This window comes from Polypterus senegalus, unplaced genomic scaffold (genome assembly GCF_016835505.1).
Source record: "Polypterus senegalus isolate Bchr_013 unplaced genomic scaffold, ASM1683550v1 scaffold_484, whole genome shotgun sequence".
In the NCBI taxonomy this organism is placed as follows: Eukaryota; Metazoa; Chordata; class Cladistia; order Polypteriformes; family Polypteridae; genus Polypterus; species Polypterus senegalus.
In genome coordinates, this window is record NW_024384502.1 from 65368 (window position 1) to 82064 (window position 16697).

The 16697-nt window shown below is 38.0% G+C and overlaps 1 pseudogene; it reads right to left on the reverse strand.

Moving 5' to 3' along the window:
* Nucleotides 1-2500: 2500 nt before the first annotated feature.
* LOC120521983 lies at nucleotides 2501-3212 on the reverse strand (annotated as a pseudogene).
* Between the last annotated feature and the right edge of the window lie 13485 nt (nucleotides 3213-16697).

Sequence of the window (16697 nt, forward strand, 5' to 3'; positions counted from 1 at the left end):
AATTAAATATACACTTATCTTGCAGTCATAACTATGCCTATGTGTAACTTTCTGAAAATATTCACACCCAGCTTATAAACTCACGACCTCATTTTATAAACATTAGATTCAAAATTAATATTAATTAATTAATTAAATACAGTATACACATGTCTTACCGTTATAGCTATGTGTAAGCGTTCTGAAAATATTCACAGATCCGCTAAGATATAAACTCACGACACGACCTCATTTTATAAACACTTTTCATGCTTTTTAGTCATGCATAGTTCTGCGTAGCTGTAACTGTCTTAAAAACTCTAGAAAGTGAAATATTCACTTACCCGCAAGTGTGCCTCCTTTTATAAATCCGGGGAAATAAACTTTCTTTCACAGAACATGGATACCTCTGGTGTTAAACTTCAGTTGATCAATTGCGAGAACCACGAAGCCCCCTGCAAGGCGAACACATTTGACCGCCAATTTTAAACGCTTGGGGAACAAACTTTAGTGTTAAAATATTTATTGTAACAATTCATGCTTTTTATTTAATGAAATCGGAAAATCATACGATTATCAAACCAACCCCACACCATTCAAAGGGGTTTGAGAATATAAGTTGCCTTTAAAATTCATAAGACCCTGCTCTTTGTTAACTCGTTAATCGGCTAAATGTCAAAGCCTTTTTACATACCTATGGTCTAAGAACAATATTATTAGACGAACTACTTCCTACTAACGATTCTCTCTTATATACCAAAATGCACAATGAACTTTAAAAGCTCGCGAGAAAAGTTATTAAAAACCTCCGCGTTGAGCACAGCGGTTTCTCGCTGTCTATGGCACTTGATAAAAGTTATTTATATGCCGAGTACAAACACAGCTCTTTCCGATACTGTATTTCAGCCGCGTTAATCGTGTAAATGTCAAAATTGATCTAGTTTCATATGGTTTGCATGTATACCCATTTACATCAACTTTAAAATACACGTGGCTACCTAAGAAACGATCTCTCGGTAAAACAACGTTTACATGATTTAAGCCCTTTCCAATTGATATCATTCATATTCAACTTGACCCTATAATGCTGAAGTCACAAAAAAATCGCTAGAGGCATAAAGCGAAATGTTAAAACAAAAAATGTACAGAACGTGTGCACCCCAACTGTAAAGCCACGCCCTTTTCTACATTACCGTGACGTGTCTCTCTGTTGGTGTGGTCAGGCTTTAGGGAAATGCCCGCCTCATTGTTAGTGAATAACAATTTAACCCTTAATGCATTGTCATTTAGATTCAAGCTATTATCACTCCATCCTTTTGCTGGATTGTATGTTATGGTCACATTTTGGTGCCTAAGCTTTAACACTTTATTTACTTTTAAACTTTCTTTAACATAGCATTTTCTGTCTCTAAGAAGATATGTCTTAAATGTTATGTTTAAAGTACACTATATTTTTGGTGGTAATTGTCATCTTAACTTTTCCTGCATTATCCTGATAATATCCCTAATTAGCACAATTCTGGCAAACCACCGATTAGATCTGAGAGAATGCCATATTCAGGTCAACAAGGTATTACAAAGTATTACAAATTATGGCTGCTACAGATGTAGTAACACTTTCAAATGCTACAGGATCCTGGTTGTAATTTTTGCCATGCATTAAGGGAAGCCCACATTAAAAAAGTGTGGAATGTTAAAGGGATTAAACGAAAATTTGCAAAATGGCCCCGATTAAAATATGCATAAAATAACAATTTACCAATACAGCGGCCATTCTGCATTGATAACATTTAGCCAAAAAACAAATGATGGATATATAAAATGTATCAGAGTCTCTCTTAAATCTTGTTGACTGTAAATATGTCAGTTTGTGCACTTTTACCATGGTTGGGAGAAGGTAGCAGTACTGCCCCTATTTGTATAATGTTTACATGTTCTCTCTCTAGCCACAGGGGCTTTCTGCTGGTTTTTCACAAAAACATGTAATGCCATGAGCCCTAAATATAGTAGGTGGCATGCCAGACCTTATGCCTGACGCTGGCCTTGGATTAATCATGTTCACAAATGAACTTAAAAGGTTGGGTCCTCCACATGTTGGTTATGTTTATGCAATGTAAGTCTGATTTAGAATAGTTTACCCCAAAACTGCAGGAACAGGTTCTGGTACCACATCCTGAAAATGTATGGATGGTTGTGGCTTATTCAAATGATCCTGATAAAGAAAACCCAAGCCACTGTTTATTAATACTGTTTTCATATTACACCCAGATTCAGTCTGAGCAAGCCTAAAATTTCCTTTCCCGGATTAATCAATCCGAGCTAAATGCGTACAACCTTGGTGTAAAGAAAATTTGATGCTAATCAGATGTTTTTGCCTTTTGCATTATGTAGCATGCCAAATGTACCTGGGGAATCAGAAGTTCTAGTGTATCATGTAAAGTCAGGGAAAAATATAGAAAGCCCTGTCCTAAAGCTTTGTCACTGTGGGCCTCCACTAAAATATCTGCATTTACTGGAAATTTTGCTCTTCAAGCAGTCTGAGTTTTGTCAGGAGGAAGTTGGTGAGACACCCAGGATAAACAAATGAAAGCCATTGTACCTACCATTTGATTATCGGCATACAGCTTAAGGTCATAGCCACTGACCCCTTCAAAACAGTGAACCCATTTTTTCGTTCGGAGCACCGTCCACCCACGTCTACCATTTTGAATGTCAGCTCTTTAAAGGTAAACTTGTTTTCTACGATCCCAGTTGTCATGTCTCAGGACTGAAGAATGTCTTCAACGGTTGGGGATATAGTCAAAGCAGCAATACGATCAAGGTCATTAAGATAGTAAGCCGTGTTATCCTCCAAGTGACATTCATTGGAGCAACAGAAGCACTCTTGGAAACCTGGGTCAACCCCAGAGCCTCTTCATGAACCCCATTGCTCTCAGCAGGACCAGTCAGTGCAAACAGCATCATAGGCTCTGTCAGGGTTGTGAATCTCAAATTTGAGGGTTGCCAGGGCTCTTATGATTCTTGTCAGGGAGTCAAGGGCTTGTACTCCTTGCAGGCCTCAAGTTAAAGCCACTATTGTGGATTATCTTCATCTGCTTCACTATGGTGCTTTTTCCTGAATTGCTGGTGCCAAGGAGAAGAAGCTTGATCTCACGGCATTGCCGCTGACTCTCAGAGCGATTCTGCGAACGCCGAGCGGCCTCCTTTTCCTCCGAGCTTTGACGACATCTCATGTTCCTCCTGAGAGAGAGTTAGAGAAAGAGAGAGTATGCGTGAAGGAGGCTGATGAAGCTGGGGCACGTTTAGCTCTGCTGTAAGTGAGTGGACAGCCTTGATGACAGGTGCTGCTTCCTAGTCATATACAATGCATTGCTGCTCCTAGCACAAGGTTGCCAGACAGCAGAGCGGCCAGTTAGTGCTTCTTCTTTCGGCCAATATCATAGCATTTTACACATCCACCAAGCAAACTGTAGCACATTCCTGTTAATGGAAAGACTTGCCTCTCCTCTGCTGTTCCACTGGAAACAGAAAATCCCTTCTCCCTCCACCTCTGCATGGTTACTTCATGTCCTCTGTTCCAAATGTAAGGTGCACACGCTTATCCAGCTGGTTTCTGCTCGCCTGCATGAGAGGGAAGTGGCCGTTAGCACGGCGATCTGGTTGTTGTGGAGAAGTGAGAGACACTTGATGGAGGCAACTCGCATGCATAACAACAGAGCAGGAAAATAATCTGTAAATCTTAAAAAACATTGCTGGCACCTTTTAGATAGATTTGTGAGTGACATAAATAAATAATTAAAAGCCACACCACACGGCAGCTAGGCCTAGAAATACGCCATTTGAATAACGGAAGTTCAGCGATGTTTTTCTTTTATACATATATATTGAGTGCATTTCTTTTCCGAACCTAATGAAGCTAATTTCACAAATAGTCAATGAGTACAGTAACATACCCATCCCAGTCTGTGTATCAGATTAAAAGATTAACGCTCTGGCACTACACCTCAAGAGATATGGCGACTCTATTTGTAGTTTACAAACCTACAGTTGTACCATTTAGAACTGGGTACTATGTAGACCAGCGGTGAAAATGATACTCAGCAGAATGTTTGGTAAAATGATGTTACTGTCAAGTAGTACAGTTACGAATGTGATTTGCAAGGGTGAGAAAAATATTGTCTTTGACAAAATTGCCGTCAGAATTGCATTGAGCAGGAAAGATAAGTGCTTGTCAAATAAAGACGCGTGTTGTTAACTTATAACTTAGAGCAGAGACCCTATCGTTTTAGAAAATTGTATATTTATTTTTAGTGGGGTGTTCGCAGAGACAGTGCTGAAAAGCGTGTTAAAATTTTAGTAAAATCAGAAGGAGTGTATATATTCTTAATCGCTTTGATTCGGGGTGAGAATAAATATTTTACTTTATGATATAAAAATAGAACACGTTTAATTAAATTAGATTAAGACTTTTGTTAATTGATAACATGAAAGGCGCCGACTCCCTGTGGGGAGAGACAGGCCGTGATCGATCATATCTGGCGCATTCCGATGGGGGAACCGATGAAATTTACAAAGTGGCGCGCAGGCATTAGGAGTGCCTATGTATTTTCTTGCTTTTGAGTCTAATGCAGCTTATAACGTTTTTAGAAAATTTTATATTTATTTTCTTACTATTAGTTTATAACTTAGAAGGGGGAGTGAAAATTGTTTTTAGTTATGGCTGTGTCGTGATTTTGTAACTTAGTCTGGTTTGAGGGGGTGAATATTTCAGTTATGGCTGTGTAGGAAAGATAAAGACGCTTGTCGTGAACTTATAACTTAGAGGGGGGTTGAAAATCACTTTTAGATATGGCTGTGCCGTGATCTTAGTTTGGTTTGAGGTGGCTGGGGTGAACATCATTTTAGTTATGGCTGTGCAGGAAAGATAAGTGCTTATCAAATAAAGACGCTTGACGTGAACTTATAACTTAGAGGGGGGAGTGAAAATCGTTTTTAGTTATGGCTGTGTCGTGATCTTACAACTTAGAGCAGAGAGTCCATATCGTTTTTAGAAAATTGTATATTTATTTTCTTGTATGGGGGTAGGGTTTTTAGTGGTGTGTGTTTTTCTTTGTCCTGACTACGTTGTGGTTGTCAGCTTGTTGAAGTAAGAAGGAAAGTGAATAAAAACCATTGATTAGTTCTTTTATTTGATAATTTACTACCACTTGCCCATCTGGGAAGGGATATTAGAGTATATTTATTTTCTTACTATTAGTTTATAACTTAGAGCGGTTGTGTGAATATTTTATAGCATTTTTATGTAGTCGTTCATATGCGTGGCTTTGCACGCAGGATAAGTGTATATTTAATTTTATATTACTTTTGAATCTAGTGCTTATAAAATGTGGCCGTGAGTTTATATCTTAGCGCGGGTCTGTGAATATTTTCAGAAAGTTTACACATAGCTATGACGGCAAGACATGTGTATACTGTATTTAATTAATTAATTAATATTAATTTTGAATCAAATGTTTATAAAATGAGGTCGTGAGTTTATAAGCGTGGGGGTGTGAATATTTTCAGAAAGTTACACATAGGCATAGCTATGACTACAAGATAAGTGTATATTTAATTTCACAATATTAATTTTGAACCTAGTGTTTATAAAATAAACCCACGTGTCCTAAGTTTATAGCTTATAAATACATTTTCATACTTTTATAGTTTTATATTTACATAAATTATATTTTCACATTTCATATTTTCATAAGTCATATTTTGGGGGCGGGGCTTAATGTCATCCATCATATTTGGGGGCGGGGCTTAAAGTCATCAATCAAATTCACATCTCTTTTGACAGTTGCTGTCTATATGTACTACTTATTAGAGAACCTTCAGATGCGTCAGCTAATTGGGCCGGGCAGGTCGTGTCTTATCTGAGATGGACGTGTAGTCGAGGGCAGCTGTGGCACAAATTGAGCAGGACAGGCAGGAACCGGTCTCAGGTAAACGTATGGTAGCTCGTTGTGTGAATGTACAACACGCATGTAGCACAAAGCTGAGTTTGTCTGCTTGGGTTGAGTGGGAAGTGAGGGGCATGCAAGTGTTGAGAAATATTAAAAATTTTCACTTTTTTCCCCTTACAAAGGGAGGGGGGGTAACAAACAACACACACAAAAGGGTTTTTTTTTATTTTTAATACAGACCAAGCCCTTTACCTTTTTGGTTAAAAATTTTTAAAAACCCCCCTTTGAGATGGGTCAGGGCAGGTGGGTAACCCCCACCGGGGCCCCAAAAGCCCTTTTAAAAAACGGTTTAAATTCGTCCGTTATGTTTAAAAAAAGAAACGGAAAAACAAAGAAAAAAACACGTTAAGGGGAAAAATAAACTGAGAGAGCCAAAAGCTGGCCACCAGCAGGGGAAAACCCACTGGGCCGGAGCCCGGAAACAATATAAGAAAAACATCGGTTTTTGTCATTGAGGGAACGAAAAAAATAAATTAAAATTCGCAGCATCACAATTCTTGAAACAGGGAATTAAACCTTTAAAAAGGGGGAAAACATTTAATAAAACTCCCTTTATATTTTTATAATTGTTTTTATGTTTTAAATTTTGCCCCTTTTTGTTTGAAAAACAAACCTCGGGTACCACAAGGGTTTTGGGAAAAATATTTTGGGCAAAAGAAAACAAACAATCAGCATTTTTTTTTTTTCCCCAAAACAATTTTTTTGTTGTTTTAAAAATTATTAAATTTCCTTGTAAAAAAATCCACTTTCAGAGGTTCCCCCTCAAATGACGGCTGGTTTATAATAGGGGGCGGAATGGGGCATTGTGGGAACCGGGACTTTATTCGGGTCAAGCCAATATGTTTGCAGAAAGGGGAGAAAAACATTGGAACGCACCCCACCTGGTTTGGGTGAAATTTAGAACTTGGTTTCTCAGAGTAAAGGTTAACCCCAGAGACCAGACCAATGGGGCCCGGGTTTTTCCCCGGAGGAAATTTTTAAAAAAAAGAAACGGGTTGCAGGGAAAAAACACAGGCCCTTTTTTGATTTCCCCGCGCCATCCCCAAAAAATTCAGGTATGCGGAAATTCAGGGCCCGGGGTACCCACTAAAAATAATCATTAATACCAAATTTCAAAATTTAAAACCGGTTTCGGGCCCAAAGTTTCTGGGTCAACCCGGGGGGTTTACCAAACACACTCTGCTAACAGCAGGACCGGGGCCAAAAACGTTTAAAAATAAAGGGTGAAAACCCTCGGTTTCAATGAAGGGCCTATTTCATTTTCCCCCCAAAAACCCTAATTTGAATTTGGGGTTTAAAAAACCCTTTGGGAAAATAAGGCACATTAGTAGTAAAAATGGAATTTGGTTCCCCCGGTTTTCAGGGATTATACAACCATTAAACTATTACACTTTAATTCTACATAAATTATCTGCCCCCTTGTCCAAAAATTGTTAAACCCCTTTATTATTAACACCCTCAACCCTCATTTCCATTCACCCCGGGGAAGTTAGGTTGTGAGCCATCCATTGTTCCCTCAACTTTGGAATTTGGGGGTTGTAAACCCCAAAAGGGGATTTTTTTTGGCCAGGGGCCCCTAAGGGTCTAAATAGTTTTTTTTTCCCTTGGGACCCCCTTTGAAAAAGGTACCCCTGGATTTTTGGGGTCAAATAAGTTTTTGATTTCCATTAGTTTGGCACCCCACTCAGATTGGGGGGAACCCGAAATTTGAAAAGACCTCCCTGACCCTTGGGAAAAAAGGACTGGCCGGGGAAAAACCCAAAACCCCAGTCCAGCTTTTTTGACCTTAAGTTTTCCCCTTTCCTTTTTGTTTGGGGGGTTTGGCATTCCGCAACTACCCGGGTCGTTTTTATTTTATTTAAGATGGGAAAGGACTTTTTAACGTTCTGGATTGCAGTACTGGAACCCACGTTTTTGGGTTTTTTTCAAATAAAAACCCCTTTTTTTTTCAAATCACCCCTTTTTTTGAACCAAAAGAATGGAAGTGGGGAAAAAAAGCTAACCCCATTCTGGGGGGAAATTATAAGAAAAATCTTTTTAAATTTTTGGTTAAAAAAGTTTATTAATTTCATATTTACACTTTATTACCCAATTTAAATCCCACTACTGTTTCTTTGGTTTTTTTGTTTTTGTTGAATTTTAACATTAATTTCATTTTTAACCAATCAGGGAAATTTAGACCCCTAAATTGAGTTATTTTTTCAAAAAAATTTTTGGTTTTTTTCGTAATGAAGCAAAACGGGTTTTAACCCCCCCGGGTATAAAACCCCCAAAAAAAAAAAACCCCCCAAAAATTTTTTTTAAATTTTAAACAATAAAAGGGCATGGTTTTGTTTCTTTATTTTTTGGGGGGCTCCCTTGGTTTTTTTAAAAAATTGTTCCCAATTTTCATTAAAAAAATTTAACTTTTTTTTCCCAGGGCAATAGTTTTTCCCCAAAATTCAAAATAAATTTCGGGAAGGGGAAAAACCCAAAATTTCGCAAAATTCCCCCAAAACAAAAAAGGGTTTTAACCCCCGCAAAAAAAAACCATTTTTTAGCTCCCCAAAGGGGGGTTTAGGAAAGGAAGAGAAACCCCCCCCCCTGTTTAAAAAAAGGTCTTTGTTAATGATCACTTAAAGACACTTGTGTTCAAATCCTCACTAAAGCATTTATTACAAAGATATAAAATATCAAAAGACACGAATGAGTGGACACCTCTGCATTGTGTTGTTAGATTTATAAAAGTCTTACCAAGATAACTGAACACTTTCTGAGCCATTGTGTTCTACAACAACCCAGCAGCCATTTGACAAATGAAAGAGGAAGAAAGGCTGAATAATCTGTGATGTGACTATCAAAAGGAATAAATGTGGTGATAGGCAAACAATTACTGACATACAAATGTAATTCCTTCATTAACGGTTGAAGTTTCTCTGTTTTTCTAGAATTGAGCACAATGCTGTTCTCTGAAGTATTAATTGTGTTCTCTATGAGGTGAGCAGCTGCGGCTAATGAGACTTCACAAATATTAACAAACGTCAGTCTAAAGCAGCAAATCCTACGTTTAATTGTGGACATCAAACCTCATTTGACCTTCTCAGTCGTCCATTTCAGTTCCTCACAGTCACCTCAGTGTCATTTAGTGAGCCAGCAGTGTGAGGAGTGAAGGCCGACTGCTCCGTCTGCACTCGTCTGTCATCTGCTGCCTTATTGAGGAGGAGTGCAGATTAAAGTGCAGGAATAGGAAACATGAACTTCACAATAAAATGAAAAGTTTAGTTTGATACAAAAGTAAAATAATAAAGGAACATTTCATAGAGTTTGACTCTCAAACAAATCCACACCCGCCTGACCAAAACTGAACAGAATGTTGGCCGTCGTCTGAGCTCAGCTGTGGAATTTTTAGCTGTGAAATCTGAAAGTCTGTGCAAATTACAGATATAACTGTAGATGTTAAAAGATTTTTATATTTCCAGATATTAGGTAAATTTAGCAAAAAACTTAATTTATATTGAAATAAATAATTCTTGTCCATAATAATGGAAACAGCAATAATCATTGTACAATGTAAAAAAACAAAAAAATAAAAAAGTGACCTGAAGTGTTTATAGGAATTTCCAGGAGTCTCCTACATTTAGAGTGCTTTTTATTACACATTCTAATAAGAAGAAGATGTAATAACTGTAATGAAATAAGCAATAATCATAAACAGTGTACACCCTGCATGAACAGAGTACAATTGTAACAAAAACAGTGAATATGAAATGATTGCATTGTTAAGAAATATGTCAGAGTTTTGCACTGTTAATATGAAAATGAGCAAAGGAATAATGTACAAATAATTAAAACATCTAATCTCAGAAAATTACATTTTTTATTTTCTTTAACATTTACAGTAAATTGAGCACTGAAGAAGCTGGACTAAATATTTTACATGTCAGGATTATTTTAAGTGCTTTTCTAAACCAGGAATAAAGAAAAGCGTAAAGAATTGGATTAACACCAAAGTTCACTTCACTGACCAACACAAAGACATTCCTGATGATACGTGAGATTGGGTTACTGCCATCATTATTAAGATTGTACACATAAAGAGGCAGCCAGCAGACAATAAAAACCCCCACGACTACTCCTAATGTTTTTGCGGCTTTTCTTTCAGACGGTTTTGATATTTTACTGTCACTCACCTCCTCAGTTTGTCTCTTTTCTATCATACAGTTGATGGCTCTTGAATGGCTTCTTGCAACTACAAATATTCTGATATAAAAACCAATCATCAGTGAATAAGGAATAAAAAAAGTTACAAGTAAAATAAAAATGGCTATTTCATCATAAGTGAATACTCCACAAGATCCTTCACAAAACTGTACATCAATATAACTTAAACATAAACCTATGACTGTAATGAAAAGTGCAAACAGCCACACTACAGCAATGCTGATGGCTGCAACAGTCAAAGTTATTTTCGAGCTGTAAAAGAAAGGATGGCAGACAGCAATGTAGCGATCAATGGATATTAAAACCACATTATATACAACTACTATATTAAGAAGGTTTGCAAGCACCTGATACAAATAGCAATAAATAACTCCAAAGTACCAACAAAATTCAATCACTGTAATCAAAGAAAAGGGCATCACAAAGAATCCTGATAAGAAATCTGCTGCTGCGAGTGAAAGGATCAGAAGATTAGTCGGCGTGTGCAGCTGAACAAAATGAGAAATAGAAATGATGACAAGAAGATTTCCAAAGACTGTCAATAAAAACAAAAGACATGAGAAAATATAATAAAGTCCATAAACTTCAGTTTCAAAAATCAGTTTACGACAAGATGTATTACTGTGAGGAAAGCAACGTCCAAGTTTCAGTCCATTCCACTCCATGTCTGTCCCCTGATGTCACTGAGCCGTCCTGCCTGCACACTGAGATGTTTATATACTGAGGCCCTGCGACTGCCATATTCTCTCTGCTGACGTAATTCACATGAGGCAACTCTCTGCTGTGTGTGCTTCACAAATTCTCTCAGGATGTTTGTTTGTTCATTTCAGTTCCCTTCTTCTCTCTGTCTGCTGTTTTTGTTTTTGTTCTTACTCACTAATGAGTTCATCAAATCTCAGATGTCTTCATTATATTTGTTTGTCAGGAGCCGCTCAGGGCTGTGGTGGTCTCTCCTCACAGCTCCACAGTGGTCAGCTGCTGGCTCTCTGCAGTTTCCTTCTTCTCCTCTGTCTGCTGTTTTTGTTTTTTTGTTCTCAGTCACTTTGACTTTCTTTCCTCCTCACAGCGAGCAGCACATTAAATTAGCAGGTTCAGACGAGCTGAGGTTGTGCCCAGTGGTGGTCTGACACTCCATCCTGTGCTGTGCTGCTCAGAGCCCCTCTGACTCCTGTATGGAGTGTGCTGGACCACCCTGTGCTCATGAGACGCCAACCACACACACACACACACACACACACATACAGTGTTCAGTAACAGCTGTGTGTTTTTGTCTTTTCCGGACCCTCACATTAAATTCCAGACAGTATTCCCCCCGTTGCTCTCTGTCAGTCTGACGTTGTGCTGATTGTCTTTGTCTGATTTACTGGACGTCTTTCTTTTCTTAAATCATCAAACACACGACAGGCAGTGGCAGATAAACTCTCAGAATTCAAATGCAGCAGCGCTAACTGATGTGCTTCTTTATTTACAATCAGAAATCCTGAAGGCTGACTTCGCAGCTTTGATTAAAGACACGAAGGAGAGGACCCCATCGGCAAAGATCTTCGTTTCGGGTCCACTACCTCTCGTCAGATGATCCAACGAGTACTACAGTCGTCTGCTAGGGTTGAACAACTGGCTACAGGGTTTCTGCAAGAAGAAGGATGTCGGTTTCATCAACAATTGGAATCTCTTTTGGAAAGGCCGCGTCTCTTCAAGCGTGATGGCCTGCATCCGAACAGTTTCGGCGCCGGGTCCTCTCCGAAAACATATCGAAGGTAATTCGTTTTTCTTGACTATCTATCTCTGCTCTTAACCCCTTCCGAAATATACTGTTGTGCTAGGACATGATGAATGTTTAATAGAGTCTTCCGTTAAAGTGCACACCATTAATACTGTAATAAGCAATCTCAATGCACGTAGAAAACCTAGGAAATACGGCATAAACTCCAATAATCTAATTAAAATCACTATTTTAGAGGAACAATGTATTAAAACTATAAAACAGATCACAGATTAAACAAAAATACACACAGAGCGCTAATAATAATAATTTAGTTCCTATTCCAAATAACAATAACGCACATAGTACTCATCTCTGCACCTCCGAAACATTAAATATGGCACTATTAAATGTCAGAGCTTTAACTAACAAAACGTTTTTATCAACGATCTTATTAGTGATAAAAATAGATCTTATTGCACTAAATGAAACATGGCTGAATTCAGATGCGCGTCAGTTTTAATCGAATCTGCGCCCGGATTACAGTTTTACTCTTCAAACCGCCAGGGAAAAGGGGCGGATTGGCTAACATTTACTCGAGCGATTAAAATGTAAAGATGTCAGTTTTGGTAAGTTCAAGTCCTTTGAGTATCTCGCCGTTGTTATTCATGGAGATTCTCAAGTTCTAGTACTATCCGTGTATAGACCTCCTAAATATAACGCGCGTTTTTGAGGAATTCTCTGACTTAATGTCAATTTTAATTACTAACTATGACACACTCCTAATAGTTGGCGACTTTAATTTTCATATAGATAATCAGTGTGATCTAAAAGTAAAAGAATTTATGAACCTCCTGGATTCTTTTGATTTGAGACAACTCATAAATCAGCCTACACATAAAGCAGGTCATACATTAGACTTAGTGATTACTAAAGGACTGAAAGTTGATATAAAACAGATCATTGATATTGGTCTATCAGACCATTTTCTTCTACTTTTAATATAGAAATAATGATAAAAACACTCATGAGAAGCATATTGTTAAAAACGCTTCTTTGATTCGCAGCAGCTTTAAAACTTACAAACATTTTAAGCAATCAGTCCGTTTATAGTGCCAGCTATAATAGCGAGGACAATGTAAATAGTAAGGTGGAAAGATTTAATTCTAAAGTGAGAGCTGCTGTTGACATAGTTGCACCTGAAAAGACAGTGAAAAAATCTTCTAGCATTGTTATACCATGGAAGACCCAAAGAGTGTCTGATTTAAAGAGAACATGCCGTAGAGCTGAGCGTCAATGGAGGAAGACTAAACTTACTATCCACCATGAAATATTAAAAGTCAAAATAAAAGAATACAATAACACTGTCCGTCTTGAGAGACGCTGCTATTTCTCAAGATTATAAATAACAATGCTAGTAATCCCAGAGTCTTATTTTCAACAATTGATCGCCTACTAAACCCAGGTAGCTCAAAGGAATGCCTCCTAAGTGCTTCCAGTGAAACCTGTGAGGCTGTCGCTGTATTTTCAATCAAAAATTAATGATATTAGAAATAACATAGTATATCTCCCCAACACTAAGGATCCCCTAAACCCCAACATCCTGTTATAAACAAATTAAACTCTTTCACTAGGATAGATTTACCTGATTTACAAAAATAATATCTCAATTAAAACCCTCCACCTCGTCCTTGACCCGATACCAACAAGGTTTTTCAAAGAAGTATCAGGCGTGCTAATTGATAATGTTCTTGACATAGTAAATTCGTCACTAGATACTGGGGTCTTCCCAGACTGTCTTAAGACTGCTGTAGTTAAACCCCTACTTAAGAAACATAATCTTGACCCTCGCTCTTGAAAATTTTAGACCCATCTCTAACCTGCCTTCTTAAGTAAAGTTCTAGAGAAGGCAGTCATTATGCAGTTAAATGACCACCTAAATAAACATGCTATTCTTGATAAATTTCAGTCAGGTTTTAGAACAAATCACAGCACAGAAACTGCACTCGTTAAAGTAGTAAATGACTTGCGGTAAATGCAGACAGAGGCCATTTATCTGTTCTCATCCTCTTAGATCTGAGTGCTGCATTTGACACCATTGATCACAACATTCTTAGAAATCGCCTTAGTCAATGGGTGGGCCTCTCTGGCAGTGTCTTAAATTGGTTTGAATCCTACCTGACAGGGAGAAAATATTTTGTTAGTTGTGGGAATTACAACTCAAGACACATGATATCCAATATGGTGTTCCACAAGGCTCTATCCTGGGTCCGCTGTTATTCTCAATCTACATGCTTCCGTTAGGTCAGATTATCTCAGGGCACAACGTGAGCTACCACAGCTATGCTGATGACACACAGCTGTACTTATCAATAGCAACTGATGACCCTGATTCTATTGATTCACTAACACAATGTCTGACTAGTATCTCAGAATGGATGAATAGTAATTTTCTCAAGTTAAATAAAGAGAAAACTGAAATTTTAGTGATCAGCAATAATGGATACAATGAGGCTATTAGAAATAAACTGGATACATTAGGATTAAAAGTCAAGACGGAGGTAAAAAGCTTAGGGGTGATTGTTGACTGTAATCTGAATTTTAAATCACATATTAATCAGATCATTAGGACAGCATTTTTCACTTAAGAAACATAAGTAAAGTTAGACCTCTTATATCACTGAAAGATGCTGAGAAATTAGTTCACGCGTTTGTTTTCAGTCGACTAGATTACTGTAACGCACTCCTCTCAGGACTACCCAAAAAAGATATAAATCGTTTGCAACTAGTGCAGAATGCAGCTGCTAGAATCCTAACTAGGAAAAGAAAATCAGAACACATTACTCCAGTTTTGATGTCACTACACTGGTTACCTGTGTCATTCAGAATTGACTTTAAAATTCTGCTTATGGTTTATAAAGCCTTAAATAATCTCGCCCCATCTTATATATCGGAATGTCTGACACCTTATATTCCAAATCGTAACCTCAGATCCTCAAATGAGTGTCTCCTTAGAATTCCAAGAACAAAACTTAAAAGAAGTGGTGAGGCGGCCTTCTGCTGTTATGCACCTAAAATCTGGAATAGCCTGCCAATAGGAATTTGCCAGGCTGATACAGTAGAGCACTTTAAAACACTGCTGAAAACACATTACTTTAACATGGCCTTTTTATAACTTCATTTTAATCGTAATTTAACTTAATCCTGATACTCTGTATGTTCAATTCATCATAACAACTATTCATGGTGGCTCTTAAATCGGTACTGACCCCTACTCTCTTTTCTGTTTCTTTTTCCGGTTTCTTTGTGGTGGTGGCCTGCGCCACCTCCACCTACTCAAAGCTTCATGATGCTCCAACAATGATGGACGGATTAAAAGGAAGAAGTCTACGTGACCATCATCATCATCAAGCCCTTCCGTGAGAACCCTAAATCCAAAGAGGACTGTTTCATTTATGTTAGGTAGAATGCCCAGAGGGGACTGGGCGGTCTCATGGTCTGGAATCCCTACAGATTTTATTTTTCTCCAGCCGCCTGGAGTTTTTGTTTTTCTGTCCCCCCTGGCCATTGAACCTTACTCTTATTCGATGTTAATGTTGATTTATTTTTTATAATTATGTCTTTCATTTTTCTATTCTTTAATATGTAATGCACTTTGAGCTACTGTTTGTATGAAAATGTGCTATATAAATAAATGTTGTTGTTGTTGTTATTAGAAGACATTTGCTGTTTAACTGATTTGTAACTTTATATCAAATAAAACTAAATGACTGCGTCTGTCGGTTTTGAAGCACCGAGGAGCACCGCACTGCATGAGTCTGTTAGCCGTCATCACTATAAGGACAAGAAAAGTTCTCAATAAAGATAGAAATGATGTCAGGATCTCTCCAATACAATCTTCTATTATATTGTAACACTTAGATTCACTATTTAATATTAAAATTACAGTTGTATTAAATTCATACTGTATTAGAAAATGGGAGAACCGCCATCTCCATCACACGAGTTCAGTTTTGATTGAACAATAAGCAGCAGCCGCTCAGTGATGGCAGACGTACGACTTTACAGGAGTTTGTGTGTCGTGTTGTTGTCATCCCCTCCTCATCCACACAGACAGTGAAGTGGTCCTCACCACACAAGAGTTCATATGTGACACACAGGTGGTCTGTTAATACAAACTTCATGTCAGGCCCCCTCGTCTCTCCTTGTGTCAATGAAGCACCTTGTAGTGTCACATGTCACATATTTATGCCATTAGTCCGCATACTCCAATGCATTGTAGGAGACAGCAGGTCAGCGGGCTTTAGGTTATAAACCAGTTCTGCACAGGGAGCCCACCCATCATTGGAAACTCGAACGTCTTCACAAGAAGTAAAATGTTAGGTCTGAAAACTCAATGGGAGGTCTGAAACCTGAAAGTACGGATTAGGAGGAAGACTTGGGTGTTATAGTGGACTCATTCGGATGCCATTAAGATGGTTAAGAGAATGTCAGGTCATATAGCGCCCTGATGTGTACAGCAGATTTACCAGCTGTCAGTCCACAGATCAGCATCGGTTCGTACAAAAATATTCCTGCCCACCAAACAGCCATTATTTCCCCCTTAATATCTTAATAATAATGTTCATCCAGTTGCTTTTTCTCTGCCTTTCCAACAGACAGCACTTTGTAAACATTTTTAGTCTTAAAATTCATTGTATTTGTCATTCCAATAGATGGCGTATAACAAACATTAACACTGCTTGTACAAATCCTGTACTAAATGGCGTATCACAGAGACATAGCAGTTGGGCAGACACACAGCACTG